Raw genomic sequence first — 8,571 nt, 5'->3', positions numbered from 1 at the left:
GGTGTTGTTTCCCTAATTTCTTTCTCATCCCGTCTGTTAATGTGTTAATTCAGCAACAGTCTAATGACTCTTAGAGACTTTGTAAGGTAACTAGCTGGTGCTCAATTCACTTTTCCATTTTTTTTTTCTTATTTACTCCACAGGACGGTGCCATTCACATTCACGATATATTCTCCACTCAGTTAAACCTCTTCATACATAGCTGCATACACATGACCAGAGGTGTGAGTCCTAGACAAATAGACTGTTAGCAAGTAGTAAGAGCTTATAAGATAATTATCCACCTTTAAATGACTATCATATTTGTATGAGCCTAGTGTCAATAGGCAACAATGCTATGGATTTATGATTTCCTTGCCTGGGTCATGTTTAGAAAAAAACCTTCACATATTTCTCCCTACTTTCTGACTGCTATATTCTCTTTGCCACTTTTCCTTTAGTGTTGCCTAAGAGTGAAGTGATTGATATGTCTTTTTAAGAGATGAGCCTTCAAGCATACTTTATTCTCAACATCTTGTGTGGCTATATATTTGTATTATAATTTACTCACTGCAAGGAATTGCTTCTTTGATTAAGGTGGAGAGCAACCTTTGTTTGGGGGGTGGGGCAAAACGGGATGCTTCGATGTTAGTGAATGGCATATAAGTTTAGCTCAAATAAAGTAATAGGCTCCCTACTCCCCATCCCAACCATTATTGGACCAACTTGCCTGATGAGTTGATATTGTAGTACACAAAGTTCACAGCTGGATAAAACTGTTGATCAGTTGATGCCTTTACCCCTCCAGAAGCAGCCTGCATAACACCTTCTGGCACTATGAAAATGAACAGCAGGGAGGAACCTTCCAGCTAAGTCCCAGTTTGATTTCTCTATACTTTGCATCCAAGGTGTGTGCTTTTTTCAGCAATAGCGGATTACTGAATTATTCTGGTGGAAAAATAAGAGAGATAGTAAAGCTTACATTGTTTTGCATACTTCTGTGTCTTCTTTGACCAATAACTTCTCTAGGGCCATCCCACAGGCAGTAGTGAGAATTTGGTTTAATGATCTGGTACTCTAGACTGGAACTCTTCCACTTTATGGAGCATCTGCCTTCAAATTCTGCCTTACACTGTTTAGTCAAATCACCAGATAGTAGGATTCTAAGTGTTTTCCTTATTCCCCCTTGATTTTACTCCTTCCCACCCCCTTGTTACTCCCATCACACAACTTCTCTTCCAGTTTGTACTTATTTTTCTGACTCCATTATTTCTTTTCTTAATATTCATTTTGCCCATTATGAGGAAAACTAGTATTTCCTAAATAGTGAAATTCTTTTCAACATATGCAGCATCAGAAGAGGAAGTCAGGTTTCTTAGGTATTGTTTCCTTTCTATTAATTTTAGACAAGGTCATTGTCTGTACTTTTAGACATAGTTTCTCAATCTGAGGCTTTTTTCTCTCAGCTAGCCTTGAAGGCAGCAAGATACAGCTTCTCTCTTTCTCCTTGTCTCCACCTTCAGACCTGAGGTTACTGTCATGAAGGGAAGCCTGACTTGTTACATAGCTATTTGTATTCTTATTTTCATTCTAATGCCTACATAGCAGAGAGCACTATTAAAGCTGAATCTTCACTTTAGCTCTCTTCAGCACTCTTTGATGGAGTAATAGTGGTCTGTTTGATGTTTTATGTCTGTTTTTTTAAAAGGCAGATTAAAGGTGAAAGAATTTATTTGGTTCATATCTGGAGGTTGCAGTCTATCAATATAGGGATGTTAGTACAGAAGAAATATGAGAGCAATGATTCGCATTACGTTAAACTACTGGGTAGTTTAGAGCAGAGAACAATAAATCAATGTATGTATAGTAAGCATCAACTTATTTCTTGTTTTTATTTAGTTCAGTGTCCAGCCAGCAAAATGGTCCTGCCCACATTCAGGATGGGCTTTCCCACCTGAATTAAATATAAATCAATAATCCCTTATAAGCTATCCTAATCTAGTCAATTCTTTACTGAGAGTTCTTTCCCAGGTGGTAGTATAGCAAATGCAGTAAAGCCAGAGGGAATATTGTTACCAATGACAACATCTGTAGATCATGAGGTTCACTATTCAGACATAGTTTCAATTTTTAAAGTGAAAAAAAGAATAAAGAAAACCATATATTTCTTTTTAAAAATTTGTACTTAAAACCTAAAACTGAGAGTGATCAAAGACTGAAAATGAAACAACATTCTTCTTAGTCCAGAACTGGTCAGATTGTGGTAACAGGACCCAAAGAAGCAAACACCCATTCAAGAAAGGTTAGAGAATTTATCTATACCAAGAAACACCACAATGTTGATATTTCAAAGTATAAAGATAAGAGTGCAAAAATGCCAATATGCACAACTCAGAAAGTATGCCTCCTTAAGAAATCTTATTGTACTATGTCCTGAAAACAACCAATCTAGCTGAAGCATAAGACAAGTACTTTAAAAGAGCAATTATGAGTGTGTTCAAGGACTTCAAATTGGAGATGAGTAAATGTCTCAATGAAGATCATCAAACACAACTGAATAAAATAAGGAAAGCAAGTCAAGAAAAGATAGTAGAATTTATCCAAAAGTCAGTGGTGAGGGGAATTACTATAGAAGAGTCAAATTGAAATAATGCTTGAAATGGAAAACTCAGGAAGTAAAACAAAAAAGTTCAGAGGTATCCTGATCAACAAACTAAATATATATATGGAGATATATAAAAAAAGGTAAGGAAGAAAAATTGTATAGCTTAGTCAAAAATAAAACATGCATACACACACACACACACACACACACACCTCCCTAAAACAAAAAAAATTCAAGTCTAACACACACACAAAAATACAGGAAATATAGAAGACTATAAAAAAGATTAAGCTTTAAAAGATTAAGACTATAAAAAAAGATTAAGGTATAAAGGAAGAAGAAATTCAGATAAAAGGTACAAAAATAATTTTTAACCCAATTGGAGAAGGAAATTTTCCAAAAAAAAAAAAAAAAAAAAAAAAAAAAAAAACCCAAACCAAAAACAAAACAACAATGACAACAACAACAACAAAACAAAACCAAATGAAATGCCTATTAAAGTTCAAGAGTCATACAGAACATCAGTTAGACAGGACAAAAAAAAAAGTTCCCCATGACACATAATAATTGGAACACCAAATATACAGAGGAAAGAAAATATATATTAGAAGATCTAAAGAAAAAAAAAGTCACACATAAAAGCAGGCACATTAGAATAAACATATGCTGGGAGCCATGGCTTCAGCTATGGCCTTGTGGATATTTTCTAGCTTACATAAGCAATCCTGAGAGAACATTCTTGGTCATAACAGAAAGAATGTTTATGGGAAAAGAGGACACTGTGACCGTTGGTTCGAGGAGCTAAAGACTGCCACCTGACCTTCAGAGAGCCCCTGGGCTCTTCCCCCCTCCCTTGGAGCCTCCTCTTGATTATGCTTATATTGCCACTGCTGAATAAAGTTTAGAGAGCTTGATTAGTATGATTGACTTGCTCTCATTCTTCGTGTCTCTTGTCCCCCCAACTCTCTCTCTTTCTCCTGCCCTGGGTCCCCACTGATTTTTCCTACAGGTTGGGGGAAAAAACATAAGGACCTTGACAGATGTTCTACAAACTCTGAGACCACAGGTGCTAGGCCAGATTACTATGCTCAACAAAACTATCAATCACAGTAAAGTAATGGAGAAAGAAAAGCATTCCACAATAAATTCAAAATTTAAGCAATTTTGGTCTGCCAAATCAACTCTACAGATCTAAAAGGAACAGTTCAATTTGAAGAAAAAGTTAACTATTTACACAAAAGCAGACAGAAGAAATAAATAATCCCAGATCAGTTATGACAGAGGGAAGAAAAGCACCACCACAACAAAATAATAAGAATTAATAAACTGTGTTCAATAATAACTTATTATTAATGATCCCAATTTCACAATAAAAAAGATGCAAATTAAACAATTGAATAAGAAACATGATCTATCATTCTGTTGTGCCAAAAAAAAAATGTCAATGTCACAAGCAAGCACAGATATTACATTAGGATAAAAGATGAAAAGAGATATTCTAAAAAAAGGAACCAAGAAGCAAGCAAGCATAGCCATTTTAATAGCTGACAAGATATATTCTAGCCTAAACCAATCAGATTAGATGAGGAAGGACACTGTAAACACATTAAAGAAAAAAACCACCAAAAGGATATTAAAATCCTAAACATTTTTAGACCAAAGACAAAGGAACTCAATTTCATAAAAGAAATTCTTCTATTTCTAAAATCACAAATTGCTCCCAACATAGCGATAGTGGGTGACATAATATCACATTATCAGACACAATCTAAACAGAAAAATACTGGAGTTAAATAACACCATACAGCAAATAGACCTGCAAGACACCTAAAAATCACAATTTTGTACGTAAAATTTTCATCTTTTGATAATATCATAATTGGCTATGCCATTCCAGTATTTTTGACAGTTTCATTTCAATTTTAATTAAAAAGAAGCTTATTATATAAAAATGAATTCTCTCACACTTAAATCTTGTAAAATTTCTTTACTCTTTCCTTGAGTTCTGCTGGGATCTCTGTAGTTATTTGTGTATTTGTCAAATTACATCCCAAGCTTTATGAGTTGTAAATAACAGAGAATGTCTAGTCAAAAGGTTTCAAACACTAAGTGCATTTAAAAACACATTAAATTATTTTAAATGTCTCATGATTGAAATTTCCATTCCTGTAATACAGCAAATTTATTTTGTGGCTTGTTATCAGATATGTTTTGAGGAGATGAGTTTCAAATTTTATGAATTTTCTGAACAGATAGCCTAGTAGTTGGAACTTTACATTCTGTTTTTAAACTGCTAGGTATAGTCTCCAACACTGAAAAAAAAAATGAGCAAAACATTTTGCTTATGTTGTAATATTTACTCCCTTAAGCCTTATTATGAAGTGAAAATTTCTCTTTCAGAAACTGTTGAAAAGTAATGAGAAAAAGAAACAAAAGGCTAAAAGATAACCAGTGCAAGCATTTGGAGTGTATCTTTGAGTGCAGCTTTTTGTTATATACCTTAAATTACAATGCACCTACAAGTTTATGTCAAAACTACTCTCAAAATATAACCATAGCATTGTGCCTTATGTACTTTTTGAACAATTTTGTTCATGAAATGAGACAGTAGAAAATATAAATTAAATAATACAAAGTTGTGATATCTATCTATCTATCTATCTATCTATCTATGGGGAAAGAGAAAGAGAGAGAAGAGAAAGAGGAAGAGAGAGAACTACATTTGGATATGCACTTACTACAATTCAATCTGTTATTGAAAACAATTTCTACAAATTATTTGCTTTTTTCTCAGGCTATAAAATCTTTTAAACTCTTGGACTTTGAGCAATAACCATGTTTGTGAACTTAGTTATTATGAAATAATTTTTGGATTGTTTTTGTTTATTTAAAAATTATCTCTTTCAAATTGACTAAACACTTTCCTCATCTTGATTTACAGTCTTTCACAAAATAGAATTTCCCTTCTTTATTCACTTTTATATTCCAGTTTATACCATATAAAAGACACTAGAAAATTTAATTTAATTTAAAATTTTATTCTTAATGATTTGAGCTAATAATTCAGTGACAAGAATTATTTTCCTGAAGCTTGCCTTGTTGCGCTCTCTTCTTTCTTGAGAAATCAACTTCAAAATGTAAAACAAGTCTCCTTCTTTTTTTTTCTTTTTCTTTTTATTATTTTCTTTATTTACATTTCAAATGCTATCCAGAAAGTAACCCATACCCTCCCCCCGCCCATGCTCCCCTACCCACCCACTCCCACTTCTTGGCCCTGGCCTTNCCCTGTGCTGGGTCATATAAAGTTTGCAAGATCAAGGGGCCTCTCTTCCCAATGGTGACAGATTAGGCCATCTTCTGCTACATATGCAGCTAGAGACATGAGCTCAGGGGGTACTGGTTAGTTCATATTGTTGTTCCACCTACAGGGTTTCATCCCCTTCAGCTCCTTGGGTACTTTCTCTAGCTCCTCCATTGGGGGCCCTGTGTTCCATCCAATAGCTGACTGTGAGCATCCACTTCTGTGTTTGCCAGGCACTGGCATAGCCTCACAAGAGGCCTAAGCGCTCCTTTCCTCCACGCATACGAGTTTCATGCCAAGTTATTGTTTCTGGGATACTGAAGATTTAAATGATTTCTTTTTAAATGTTTTCTAGTTATTGATTAGCATTATAGCCAGCTATAGTTCAGAAAAGGAAATCTCATGTTGTTCCTCTGAGTCGCATACAATTCATTCCAGATCTATTCTTTTCATATGATAGCACCTGGGTACTTGTGGTTCTAAGCTCTTCAACTGCTTCTGTTCTATATTGAATCGTGTTGCATGTCTAACACATATACATTTTTAATTTTATTTGTTACTGTTTACTTGTTAGGAACCTTACAAGGAACACTAATTTACATGGTTAAATTTACATGGTTCTTATATTTCTATTTAATAACATTGCTATAGATGAAAATATTACTGTTTGTTCTTGTTTGCTCGCTTTTAGAGTTTTCCATAGGTTAGGCTGGCATGTAGCTTGCTATGTAGCTGGGGATGTCCTTGATCTCAGAAACCTCTCCTGTACATCTCTGAGGTATGCAGCAGCATGCGTGGTTGAACAGTCTGTTTTGACATGTGAAAGAGAGAGCAGAGTGTATTTTAACAGGCTAGCACCCTTAATAAGTTAGATCATGTTTTTCTACACGAGCCACCTGAGGAAGAGCATTACTAGTCAAACACTGAGACTAGACACCTTCACAGAGTAAAGCCTGCCATGGAAATTGGAAGCCTGCTGCTAGTCCTAGCTGCACGCAGTGATTTTTCAGAGATGCAATAAAGTCCTGGTTGACAATTTTCCCTAGAAGTTTCTGACAAACAGCACACACAGTTGTTTACATTTTGTGATTTAATGTCTCACTTAAATTACACAGGTGCACATAAATGTGTTCATTTGATCACAGTAATTCCACCGCCACTAACATTAGTAAATAACTCAATACAAGAAACAAGCTGGGGCTAAATTTATTACTCTCTTCCATGACTAATACACTTGAATGACTGTGCAGTGATTGGTAGTTATACTTAATATTGCATTTTACTATGGAAAGGAACAACAGCTGTATAATGCTTCTTTAAATAGCTTCGGTTTTTCTTTTATCAATTTTATTCAGTTTTATTTCTCCACATTTTTGTTGTTAGTTTTATGTAAAGGTTGTTCCTAAAGACCTACTTCTCATATTTCTGGACTTCTTTGTTTTCTTTTCTTTACAATATTGAATGTACATGACAAAGTTTATATTATTTCAATTTTAGATTCATAAGCAGTGATTCCTACTCCTGCCTACATAAACAGTTGATATGAAAACAAAGTGGGACAACACAGAGGATTTAAGAATTTAAATTAATTTATGCATTGATAATTTCTTACATGTATATAATACAACACTGTAACAATTATCCTTTTTCTCTCTCTTATCTTTCTGCCATTCTTACCACCCACCCACTTGCTTCTCTTATTAAGTTGCCATCCCATTGTTCCCATCACACTTTATGTTGTGTGTGTATGTGTGTGTGTGTGTGTGTGTGTACTTTGAGACATACTGAATGATCTCTGAGATGAACCTAAATGTGAAGCTGTCTACTGGATGATAGGTGTCTTAGTTAGGGTTTCCATTGCTATGAGGAGACACCATGACCAAGCACCTTTTACAATAGCAAACATTTCATTGGGACTGGGTTTTAATTTCAAAGGTTCAGTCAATTAATATTACGTTGGGTAGTATGGCAATCATGCCTGCAGACTTGAACTTGATGGAGCTGAGAGTACTATATTTTGATCTAAAGGCATCCAAGAGGAGACTGTCCTCTTTAGGCATCTAGGGGGAGGATCTGGATCACACTAAACAGACACTAGTGGATCCAGGGATGATGTTCTGGGCAGCCCCAAGGCCATCCTACCACACCTTTCAGAGGGACTATAAACACTCTTCTGAATGGTAGTGATGGAATGGACAATGGCCATGAGTTCTTCCACAATGCCAAAGTTGTCATGGACTACCTTGGTCAGGGGGCCTATGCAGTTGGTGTAAGAAGCACTGCTGATAATCTTGAACAAGTTGTCATATGTCTTGTGGTTAACACCCATTACAAACTTGGGGCATCAGCAGAAGAGATGAGAAAGTGGGGAAGAGCCTCGAACACGTGGGCACAGGGGAAATTTTCCTGAACAGAACACCAATGGCTTATGCTCTAAGATCAACAATAGACAAATGGTACATCATAAAATTGAAAAGCTTCTGTAAGGGAAAGGACATTGTCAATAGAACAAACCAACAGATTGGGAAATGGTCTTTATCAATCATACATCCTATAAAGGGCTTATATCCAATATATACAAAGAACTCAAAAAGTTAGATTCCAGAGAACCAAATAACCTTATTAAAAATGGGGTACAAAACTAAATAAAGAATTCTCAACTGAGGAATACCGAATGGCTGAGAAG

At 35.3% G+C, this 8,571-nt stretch overlaps 1 long non-coding RNA gene across 1 annotated transcript in view; it reads right to left on the bottom strand.

Annotated features, from left to right (window-relative positions):
- Positions 1–715: 715 nt before the first annotated feature.
- Positions 716–8,571, bottom strand: part of LOC115064245 — a 163,540-nt gene continuing 155,684 nt past the window's right edge. The window contains exon 3 of the long non-coding RNA XR_003844077.1: positions 716–927. This is a non-coding gene — a long non-coding RNA (uncharacterized LOC115064245). The remainder of the gene's footprint in view (positions 928–8,571) is intronic.

The sequence above is a fragment of the Mus pahari genome, chromosome 6, assembly GCF_900095145.1.
Source record: "Mus pahari chromosome 6, PAHARI_EIJ_v1.1, whole genome shotgun sequence".
Lineage (NCBI taxonomy): Eukaryota > Metazoa > Chordata > Mammalia > Rodentia > Muridae > Mus > Mus pahari.
The sequence above is the reverse complement of the archived record's forward strand: the minus strand, read 5'-3'. Positions and strand labels throughout refer to the sequence as shown.